Consider the following 12,540-nt stretch of genomic DNA (forward strand, 5'->3'; position numbering starts at 1 on the left):
GGCAAGAGGGGTTCCTGACGATGCTAACTGCTGTAGAGCTGCTGCAGATGCAGAAACCCAATGGCAAGATCACACAGCATGCCACAAAATGCTGGAAGGACATATGCAAATATTTTTTCTTCAGCCTGAATGCAAAAATACACACCTCCCTTTCTGCCACCTGTACTTGAAGAGTTAATTTAACCATGCAAAAAATGTCACTATCATTCCACTAGTGCAGGATCAGGCTCTAATTAAAAAAAAAAAAAAAATAAATTAAATCTACTCTCCAAGACTCAAAAAAAAGAGAAGCAACTGGCAGATTTAAAGGTGAAAAAACTCCCCAGAGTGGCAGAGGGAGCGCTGCCATGTCAGAAGTGCCGTGTATGTAGCTGTGACATTACACATCTTCCGAACCTGCTGTCATCATGAAACACGCCTGACAGACAACAGCCCAGCTCTGGGCAGGAAGACAACTTTGTTAGCTTCAGGAAGGAGCACTGCACAGGCAAAAAAGGTCACACTGCATGATGAGGGCCCATATTTGTAGCTAACACAGGCTAATCTCAGGATTTCGTACTGAATCTTTCCCACGTCTTTTTATTTTTTTTCAAACCCAGAAACAAGAAGTATCTACTGATTGCTGTATTAATTAAACACCTGATCTAATTCCATAGGATTAGAGGACTCTTTCCTTTATAATGGGATTTTTTAAAAAGTCAGAACTCCCTCCTAGTCAACAGCTTTTACATCCTTGCACAGCAATACTATCCTTTTCGAAAATCTGATCTTTTAATACACATGAAGTAGTTTTTGCTTTATCCAAAAGTCAACAGACAAGCAACCAAAAAAAGTCTGGCCCAGCTGGAACAACGTACCAAGAACAGCAGCCAACAACATGAAACTGTTTTGCTCTGAGCCTCAATTACAACTCTCACCTCGTCTCTCTCTTCCCAGAAGCAGCCAGCCCCCTTCTTCTGCCTCTCCCACAGAACTCGAATAAAGCAGCACAAAACGGGAGGTGTTGTGTCTTCAAAACATGAATTAGCAACACGCTTTATTTAGCCTACTCCTGATATTCAACCTACAGCTCCTGGGAACCCAGCGTACAAAGGTATCCCACCACAGCTCCTCTGCATCCTACAACACATAAACAAGAGAAATCCCTCACAATCACAACACAGATCCCAGGAGAATCTTATTAACTGGTTCAGGTCTACTTCTAGTAGGTCATATTTCCTTAACAGATCTAGTAGATTTCGAAAGGTTTCATTCAGAAAGATCCCACGGAGGCCCAATAACACTGTCTGGATCCAGCAGTATTCCAATAACCCCTCCCCAGAGAGGATGAAGACATATTTACTTGTAAATAATACCCCGCCGCATTCTCTACGGAGAACTACAGGGTGAGGAGGTGAAGGTGAGCGTGGTGGGGAAAGCTTGAGCTGACAGACATCAGTCACACCTTCTGCTTGTTCGTAAACCTTGATCCAGTGTAAGAGCTGCCCGTTGCTACAGCAGAGAGAAATACTGATTTCTCACGGCTGCAGTGCTCTGGTCTGTGAACAAACGGAATAGTTGTGCAGAGAAACAGACCCTTTGTCACGGCAGAAACAATTACAGACCCAGTACAAACTGGGACACCTAACTGCATCTTCCCAGGTTGTAATGAGCAGAACTATGTGCCAAGTCTGCACCGTTCCCTCGCCGGTGGGTCCTGGGAGCAGCCTGCAGCCCAGCACGCTCTGCAGAGCTGCCTGCATGCAGGCACGTTGCTCTGCACTCAGATTTCAAACCTGTGGCGTCTGTGCCCTTGGAGAAAAGGCTGCAGGCCAGGCTGCATGTTCAGCGTCCCTCACACGACATGCCAGCAGGGCAGCTGAGGTACGAGGAGGGGGCCAGGGCTTGCCCAGGGTGCCGAGACCCATCCAGGGCACATAAGTGTGGGGCTGTGTAGCTGCCTTTGCAGGCAACCTCTGGCCCTCCTTTCTTCCTCGGCCTCAGGAGAAAAGCCAACGTATGATCATTTCTGTGCTTGTTTTCTAAAAGACGAAGCAGCTGCCAAACTCGTACCCCAAACCCATTCAGAGTTAGGCTTCCACAAGTTCCCTTCCTCATCATGGTACAGTGCAAAGAGCAAGGACGTCATTAGCAGGGCCTGGCTCCCATCCTGGCTCTGCCACAGAGCTGCTGTGGGACTTGGACTGTTGTCCCCATGCCCTGGGCCTCGGGTCTCCCCAACACTCTCCCTGCCTGGGGTGTTTCACTTGTGAGCTACCTGTGAGCTGCTCTAGGTACCATAAATGATGATAAACACTGTATCACCTTCTGGACACCTGTCTTACCATCACAGCACATCATGACACCAGCACAATACTCCAAAACACATTATTTAGGACAATAAGGCTGAGATGTATCAGGTGACGGGGAAAAAACGAGTATTACTACCAAGAGCCTGCAGCATACGGTGTGGAGCCAGACCAGAATGACAGGTTATTCATTCGAGCTGAGGGCTGGCACCACAGCAGCAGTCAGCAGAGCCTGCGCAGTCTCCTCTGCACGATGTTGCCCTGTGCTTTGGGGAGATGCTCTGGGAAGCTTTGGTGACATGCCATAGTAACGCACACAGACCCAGGTCAAGGCTGGCGTGGTGTCCCGCTGCTGGTTCCTCCTCAGAAGTGCTGTGGCAAGCGACACAGAGATCTCAACAGCTCTGGGGAAACCAGCTGAAGCTGGCAAGGCCAACTGGGCCACCACGCTGATGCTGGTGACTGGCCCTAGGCACGCAGTCCTCTGGAGCACAGCGCCGAGAGCCTGGCATTGGCCTTGGTGGCAATACAGCTGTGTTTGTGCAGAGCTGCATCTGAGTGGGGCTTGTAAGAACAGCCCAAGCCCTGAGCCACCCAAAAGTGGCTCTCAAGGGTGCCAGGCTGGGTGTGTGCACCCAGGACACACAACCCACAATTCTTACCAACAGCCCACGGCTGAAAGAAAGCTCCCAGCACTCAACTGTCCTCACTAACCTGACCACTCTAGTTTCAGATATGCTGCCTCTTTGGTGCAGATCTCAAACAAAAACCAATGCCCCTGAAGCACATCAGGAAATACATAAGTAACGTGGTGCACGTGAGCCACGTGAGCTGCACATGGAGTTGGTAGAAATCTGTATTTCTAGTATGGGAAGCCAGTTGTCACCCGAACTAGGAAGGAACGAATCACAGAATCACAGAATCAACCAAGTTGGAAGAGACCTCTGGGCTCATCGAGTCCAACCGTTGCCCTGACACCACCATGTCAACTAGACCATGGCACTAAGTGCCATGTCCAGTCTTTTCTTAAACCCCTCCAGAGATGGTGACTCCACCACCTCCCTGGGCAGCCCCTTCCAATGTCTAATGACCCTTTCTGAGAAGAAATTCTTCCTAATGTCCAACCTGAACCTCCCCTGGCGAAGCTTGAGGCTGTGTCCTCTTGTCCTATCGAATGTAGACCCACTGAGTAGCAAGGCAGACTGGGGCATGTGGGTAGCATGGGCATTTCCATTTCATTTTACAGGGAATGCCCATGCAGCAGTGGTTGTGCTAAGAGGACGGGTAGACTACAGCCTCCACTGCCTGCTAGTAAACCCATGCCCGCTTCTTGGGGCTGGAAGAGACCATGCCTCCCTCCCCACCCCAAGTTTCATGATCTATATTGAGAAAACAAGGGCTGAGAGGTGGCACAGGAAGGGGAAGTGGCTTGTTCAGGATCCTAAAGCAGAATAGGAACAAACAGAAGGTCTGAAACTCCTGCCCTGAATCCTGGTACTTTCTGGATCTTGAGACCACAACTCAATTTACATTCTCTGGGTGTAGGTAAATTGTGATGCAGTTTTGGATTGAAAAGATACATGATGTATTGATAAGAAGCTGGCTTCAGAGACAAAGATATTCCTTGGGCTGAGGCTCTCAGTTATACAAAACACAGCAGTGCCACTGAATTGAAGGCACACATGTTAAGGAACGTGCCAACGGCCATAGCAGCGGACTGGAGACCAAAATCTCCACAGCAGTGGACTGGAGACAAGCACTGCGCTGGCCAGGGGCATTAGTTTAACTCCTTATATCCTTTTTCTCTTGGTGTTAGAACTACTCGAAAAAAGCAGCAGTGGGACCGACCCGCACACAGCATGGCTTACCTGGACAATCAGCTTATTTTCTTTATCAGGCAGAATTCGGTAGGTGTAAACGCAATTCCGGAACCTGGAACAGATCAGAGGAGGTATGGTTAGACCATCTCCAGAAGGGAATCACACCGTGGCACCCCTCCCCATGAGAAAAGGTATTGGAAGATCCCGAGACACATAGATGGCTTCAGGCACGAGGGTTTTAAACATTTCTCTTTATTTCTTTCCCTGGAGTCTGTGAACTAACACAAACCTGAAGGGTTCTTGGTCACTGAGACATGTTTGCAGATGTCACTGCAGAAAGTGATATCAGCATCAGCCTCAGAGTGAGTTATTCAACTCTTCTTCTGGCTGGAAAGAAAGAAAACACCAAATGGCTCTAGCTGTCAGTAGAGTGGGCGTCTCAGGAAGGAATGAAAAAGCAGAAAGCCAAAAGACACAGGGCCAAAATCAGCAATGAATGAGTAAATCGGAGGGCCAGTATGTGCATTGACTTGTACTGGAAAAAACAAACAATAGATTTCAGCTAAATCACAGTAAGGCAGCTGATTGCTGGGCACATTCTCATGCACAAATCCTAAACAACAGCCTAAATGAAATCCCACCTCACCATCCTGGTGCAGACGTACACTGTACATGTTTGCCTGTAGATCAGCCATAATGAACATTTTGTCCCAGCTAAATTCAAGTAGATTCTTATTTAAGGGGGGATGGAGGAGTCTTGTGCATTAATGTGGCCCTCCACTGGGCAAAAGAGCCCAAGGGAAGCCTGAGCAGTGCTGGAACGTGGTAAGCATGACCTTCTTCAGCAGCTGCTGAGCCTTGTGGAGCTTGCCCAAGAAGTGTTGACTAAAAAAATGTATTTTTACCTTTCTCCCAAGTGAACAACAAATTGATCAAATCTTTTAAGTCACCTGCAAAGCACTCTGTTAAAATACACAATATGGCTTTAAGCCAGCAAACGATGCTGGTTTCAACCCCTTCCTCTCAAAGGAAAAAACAGAATCCACTCTCAGAGCTTCCTTGGCTGTAACAGGAACACTGCATTACCTGTGGAATCATCGTGAAATGTGGGCTGAGGTCACCCCGCTAGCTGGGGAGATCAGGCAGATCAATAAAACATCCTCATCTCTTTTACAATTATGTTCTGAGTCTATTCATCACATGCCTTTCAGAATCACCCCATGCAGCAGCGAGAGAGAGCGCCAGGATTTTAGGCAGCCTTATACAAGCAGTCACAAAGAGCAATTGGAAATGAAAAGAAATTACTCATAAATCATAGCTGAGTTTTTGCAGGGTGTTTAGAGGATTCTGTCATGTATCCACATGAACCTGTATCTTTTGATGGCATTAACGCAAAGCACACAGAAGAATTAGAACTGCTCCCCGAGCTCAGTACCACTTCACAAAGCAATGTAAGACCATTTCACAGGCACCTATTCATCCACACATCTGAGGATCTGTTACAGAGCTGGAAGTCATAGACAGGATCCCCGGCTGCTTTGGATTGCCATAACGCTGCTCATTTCACCAAGCCCAGGGCAATCAACGCCAGACTATGCCCTGAGGAAGGGTATGGGGTTTGTTTTTATCTGTCACTGCAGTTCTCTTACACCATTTCCTCCTGCTGATATGCAAACAGGGCTAAGCAGAACTGCTCATGCAGCTGATGAGAGAAAATTTGTGTGTGTGGAGATTATGAAACCGATAAACAAACCAGCTCAATGGCTCTTGCATCACAAGAGGACTCTCCTTGTTACCTTCACAGAAGGTGCCCCACCACACAGGCCTTACTGCTGTCATAACACTTGTAAAGAGGTTTAAGCTGAGGACAGGTAAGATCAGTGGCAGAGTAAGCAAAGAAGGGCTGTTGGGCAAGACAGGAGCAGGGAGGAACACTTCCTAAGATCAAAAGCAGGAATCCTCTTCAGCAGTCCCTTAATTTAGTGCATGTGGCTAGAGAAGACTGGGACTCTTACTCCATTTCTGCCCTTAGGCTTTCTCTCCTCAGCACCCTGACTGTCAAGTTATGTGGTCCCAATTACTGTCACATTCCAGGTCCTCCCTGAAAACTGGGTATGAGTTCAGAATTGCCAAACCACTGTTCAGGCTGGTTGTGTGGGGGGTAAATATAGCATCAGCCTCAGCTTAAACATGTCTCCAAGTACTTTGTCATCTCTCTGTCCTCCCAACCAACCAGAGGAAGAAAGGGAACAAGGCTTGTATTTTCTCTCTCGTCTCCTGCTGTACATGATTTTAGGCATAGGTGATGACAAGCATGCTGGGAGCGCCTGGAAATCCTAAACAGGACTGCCATGGTGCTAAGGGTACAATGAGGGAGGCCATCCCCCCAAGGGGGTTGGAAATGGTATCTCGCAGGCAGTGTCTCCTGAGAGGGATCCCAAAGCCGCAGCTGGCCTTTGAGGGTCTTCTCCAGAAGTGGTAATCCTGCAGCCACTCACACACCAACCACCAACAGAAGATCCCCTGGAGGAACGACACCAGTTCAGGCGCAGCACGCTATGAACGCCAAGCAGGCTCTTTTTGATTTCAGGGTCCAGGCGTTCCCCTCCAGGTGAACTGAAGAGCCCATTTCTTGGTAATAAACTGGCAGATCAAACGATCCAGGCACAGAGAAGGGAGGAGGATCACGGCTTTGCTTCTTGCCTTTTATGGGGCAGTGTGGCCAGGGGAGCAGAGGACAGCCGGGCAGGGGAGGAGCGTGCCCGCTGCATTTGCTGTTTCAGCCCTCTGCTAAGGGAAATGCTGCTCCTCTAGGTTTCAGAAAAGGAGGGAAGGCGCTCCTAAAAGGCCCTGCAAACACACCTCCCTTACTCGTCTATATTTGTACAGACCCTGTTTTCCTAAAGCAGCTCTTGGAGAAAATCACTATTCCATTCTATGACACAATAATAAGTGCTGTTGCTCTATTTTGACTGATCTGCACAATAAATATTAGAGCTTTGTAGAATACGACACTTGTTCAGAGCAAATTTCATGGTTTTTTGTTTTCCTTATCTATGCATGGTTGACACTTTCTCACTTTCAACATTAATTCCCTTTGTGAAAACCTTTTGCAGTCAGGCTTTCAGTTCCCCCCTCTCTCATTCTTTGTCTCCAGCCTCTCTGTTTTCTCAACAGAAGTGACTGGAGAGCTCAAACTTCAAACCCCTTCCAGTCAATAACACATCCGAAACTGATACAGCTCTGAGGAAGTTTTCAGCTTCAGCAAAGCTGCCCATGTTGTCAAGATGACATTCAGAGGGAAAGACTTATTCACCGCCCTTAACCCTTTATCTTCACAAACTAACTGCAAACCAGCACAAGCTGAAAGCTCATTAGGTACCTTGACAGCAGTTTGTGTGACATTTCTCAGACTGTAATCAACGCCAGCCCTTCGCACCACGATCGGGCTGCTCTCGGCTGACAAGGCTGGGTGCTCCCCGATTTCTTTAATCAAGCCATTCATGTTAGCCACCTCAGAATGGATTTGAGAACCTTTGGCTCCCGGTTCAGAAAATCCTGGTCATGATATTGTTTCTATTTCCTGATCCCATGTCTCTCAAGTCACAAAAGGCTTTCAAAGTTGGCTGCGTAAACATTTACAATGGAAAAACTTATGCAAATGCACATTAGCAGACGTTTTTACAGCACCTTCCCCTTCTATAATCCCCACCATCACTCCATAAAAGTATTTTGTGTGCATACTGGATACAAGGTAAAGCAAAGGGATCATACTAAAAACACTCAATGGAAGCAACGGTCTCTTCTAGTCAAAATGTTCCCTGACTTGCCACTTGGGCCCTCAGCCTGTGCTACGTGATTGCCCCTCCTTCCTCTCACTTGTCCTGGCTCTTCACCTGCAGCCACCCTTCTTTCTCTGCTCCCTCCAGAAAGACAAAACCTCTTCCCTGTGTCATTACAAACATCTTAACAGGCAGGCACAGAGGCTCTCTGCGCTTTGTGAACGCCCCCAGTACCCAGCCACGATCTCCGACAGTCCAACACCTACGCTCACAGGGCAGTCACCAGCCCCACGCTGTTCTGCAGATGAATCCTCTGCAGCAGACTGTGCTGTCGCCAGGAGTCTGACCTCGGAGACAAGCAGTTAGACCAGAGTCATAAACAGCAGCACCACCTTTACCACTGCAAGAAATGTACTTTCAGAAAGAAACTACACTGAGAAACCTGCTTGTAATTTAATGTGGGGTAAGGATGAAATAAGTTTTATTAATCTGCTGCACAATGGCAGCAAAGACAGACTGACAGGCAGAACAGGGTCCCACAGAGGCTCTCTTGATCTCTCCTAAGCAGAAAGCAACTGTCTTATCTCTCTGTAATGCAAAGTCAAATGCCTCAGACTTCACCTACTGACTTCAGTCTTCTCTTGCGCCTACACTTTGTCCTCCAGGAATAACTCCTGCCCCTCACAAACCCAGGGCAGGAGGCCTTGCTCTCTGGTCCCCAGTCCAGAACGGAGGGTCACGGCTGCCAGCACTTCTCTCCTCTCCCTACTTCCCATGTGAAATATTTACCCCACGAGCCACACTGGTGATGCAGGTAGAATCACGGCTGTGCCAGGTATCTCATGACAGCTCCAGGAAATATTTCAAGCCTTTTGCTGAATGGGACATGGCATTGTACAAGCAGGTGGGTCAAACACACACTGAACCAGAGCAAGAAAAGTGCCTGGGAGGGTACCAAGCTCAGTACTTGAGCTGTTAAAATACCTGACCTAGGTTGTTAACAGGCTCAAAGAACTCAAGAGGTTATCTTCCTCTCGGAGCACAGCCACAGTATCTTTGATTGTTCTCTCCTTTTGAATCAGGGGCAAGAGCAGCGTGAGCTGTACAGCAGTAAAAGAATACGGGTTTGTTCAGCCCAGCCCTGCTCCCAACCCTTCCCTACCCTGTGGCCCAGTCAGGTGAAACCAGCCGTGCTCTGATGCGGGCTGCACCTTCCCGGTGGGTACAGTGGCTCTTTGCCTCTGTGCTGGAGAGGGTGCAGGGGGTAACACCCTGCACGAGCGCGGACAGAAGTGTCCGCGTGCGGCGCGAGGTCGAAAGCTGTACTTACAGCACGCAGAGTGCATATGCCGAAGCAATGGACTCACTGGCCCGCACAAGGAAGCTGCCATCCTTGCCTACTTTGGAGAGCAGGTCTTCGGCTCTGGAGCGAGTGATGTTGCCGTGGTACCAGCACTGATCCATTGCTGGAGCTGGAGGAAACCTGAATGCCAATACAGGAGCTGCCAGAGCTCCTGTGTGTCTGTGTGTAACGACCAAGCAGCTTTAGCTCACCAGCTTCCTGTTTCAATAGCACAGAGAGGGAAAGGAAACTCAGCCGCGGACAACTTCCTCTACTCAAACAGCCCGGAGAGTGAGCGTGACATGTTCCTGCAGCCCCCGCTCTCCCGCTTCGTGCTGCAGCTGAAGCCACTAGCAGGCCCGTGTTCCCTGCCTTTCCCTCCCCATTCCTGTCCTAACACTCTGTATCAAAAAGTCCCACCTGGGGATCCCTTCTGCCCCCCACCCCGACTCAGTCCCCCAGGCTTTGGTGGCCTGTCGTCCCATTGCAGACCTTTGAGTTTCCATCTTTGTCCTGTCTGTCTCTCCTACCCACTACAGGTCTCCATGAGGAATAAATAAATCCCAGACCGATCAGAAACACGCTGTGCATGAGGATACTTAGCACCGACTGCCCCATTCCTGCCTTGTCTAGTCCTCGCATCGAGCTGGGTGTGAGGAGGAGGCTTTACAGAACTGAAAAAAAATTATCCCTGCATGTTCCCATGCACAGAAGCAGACTTAGAGGCTGATTTGCTCTGGGGATTTGTGTCCCTGTCAGCTACTGTGAGATGGATTCAAAGATCTTTCCTACCCTAAATCCCCAAAGGTGGGATGGAGCAAAGCCATTTCTGGCAACCTGCGTCAGAGAGGGGAGAACTGGAGCTTTCACTTCCCTCTTCTTTGTCTGTACATCTGCCCCTTGTCTGTGTGTGTGGCATGCTTGGCGCTGCATCTCCAGGGCAGAGCAATGAGGGGCACGTTTGCAGCAAGCAAGGACGTTGCTACAGGGGCACTGCAAATTTGGTTGCCCATCCTGTACCTCCAACCGCTCTGCCTTTGAAGGCAGCACTCCTGCACATCCACGTTTGAGCTATACCTAAAAGCAGCAGCCAAGCTGGGACTCTCCTTGGGACTCAGGGTACAGAGGGAGAATCCTCAGGAAAGGCACAGGCCCTGCTAGCCCCGTCAACCTTCACCTCCCAGTGCCAGAAGTGCTGGAACCACGGTACCTGGATCATGTATGGAGTGCTGCCCCTGAACACAGTGTGGGCAGCAAGGCAGGAGAGAACAGCCTGTCACCAGACTGGGAGAGACTAAAATCTGTGGGTACAGAGAGGGAGAGTGAACCAGTACGGCCCAGTATTCATCCCTGCCTGCCTTCCTGGTGCTTTCAGTTATCCAGACATCTGCTCTGCAGTGACCAGCTTAATCTCTGCTGTTGAGATTAAACTGTAGGCAACAGCAATTCAAAATCGTGCAGCCAGCACGGGACCCTGCTAAACGGGCAGAACTGCAATGTGCAGGGCTTCCTGTCCACGCTGAGCAAGCACTGTCTACAGACCAAAATTAGCTCGGCTGGACATGCCCCTTCAGCTTCACCCAGATCCACACAAGGCTTTAGGAGCCAGGGATTCAGGTGCATAAATGGAGTCAGATGCTGAATGGCATGAAGTGGCTCTGCGAGGACAGCAGCTGTAAGCTCTTGTAAGCTACAGCGTGGTTACAAACCCTATTCTCCCCGCTGAGAAGAGCATCTGCATAGAGGTCCCACTATGACCTGCCTGGCCATAGTGTGCTGCTAGCCTCACCTGTACCAGCTCCTTGGGATTTCTGGTTCTTAGAGTACCTTCTCTGGAGCACAGCTGCAGCAGGAAGCAGAACAGCTCTGAATGTCAAACCACTGCTTGACCTCACAGTGCTCTCCACGCAATGGACCCATATGTCGATGTCAGAGCGGACAGAGCTGCCGCACAGCATGGGTTTTGCTGGAAGGAAACTGCGTTTGGAGAGCTTCTCCTGACCTACTGCAAGGAAACACAAAGTAACAGAGAGGTGCAAGCCCTGGTCAGACAACTGAGACTGACTAGCTGGATACTTAACTCCTATCCCTCCTGCCACCAGCTCTGGTTTTTAGCAAGCTGCTGCTATTTCCTTAAAATGTGCGAATCCCCTGCCCAGCCACACACAACTCCTTGACTTGGAGATGAGGGGACGGGATCCAAGCACGTGTGGCGATTGTGGCAATAAGCTTTGCAGGCTGGTTTCTGTGCGTACTTCTTGGTCCCAAAAGACTGCATAGCACAGGTCCAGCTGCTCAAAAGGTGAAGCCCAATCCCCGAACACAAACAGCTCCGTGATCCCCAAAGGCTCATTTGCAGTGCTGCCTGAAGAGGAAATGGCGTCTGTGTTACTTCTCATGGCGCTGGCACGTGTACTCTGCAGCGCTGGAGAAGGACAGATCCCTGCGTGGTCAGCACACGTATCTGCATATCCTGAACTACCTGATTCCCAAAGGACAGCGGTGACTTCTTCTGTCCCGCACAGAGACAAGAGGCTGTTGTGCAGCAGATACTCACACCATTCATTTTCTTTCCATTCGTGCCTGTGTTGGGGAAGGCTGGTGAGCAGAACTGAGGAAGAAGAGATTAGAGAAGTTATCTAGAGGGGAGAGCTAGAGTGTTTGCCGTGGAGGAGGAGTGCACTGATCAGCCTGCACCAGTTACATCCCAGGTGCCACAGTAATACTACAGATGTAGCCAGCACAGCCCTAAGGTTTCCACAAGGAACAGGATGTGCTTCAAATAGTCTACACTGTCATCCCACAGTCAGGACAAAGCACCACGTAAGAGCTACCCTTGTAAAGCGAAAGAATAATGGGTACATCTGTCAGGCAAATCCAACCCAGGCTCAACAGAAGCTTTTAGACAACCATAGCAGCAGTATTTCATTTAAACTTACTTGAGAGAATGAGGCCACAGACGAAGAACTGGGACACGTTTTGATGTTGGATAATCAAAAATTGCAGCCCTGTCAGTCTATGGACAAAGCAAACATCATTTTTCCCCACATTGGGGTATTATTCCAAGCTGTCTCTCAGACATTGCAATAAACACTTTATCTAAACTGAGTTTGCTACAGAAGTCCAGGTAGTATCACACCAGCTGGCTGTGAACTCACCAGCCTGTCCAGAACCAGTAGATAAATACTGTCTGTAGCATCATTCAAGATGCACAGTGGTCACTCAAAACCCCCACATATACCCAGCCCCATGCACTGCATCAGCACAGGCACTGCCAGCCTTGGTCACGTGAAAAGTTCTCCAATATG

Source organism: Nyctibius grandis, chromosome 32 (genome assembly GCF_013368605.1).
Source record: "Nyctibius grandis isolate bNycGra1 chromosome 32, bNycGra1.pri, whole genome shotgun sequence".
NCBI classification, from domain to species: domain Eukaryota; kingdom Metazoa; phylum Chordata; class Aves; order Nyctibiiformes; family Nyctibiidae; genus Nyctibius; species Nyctibius grandis.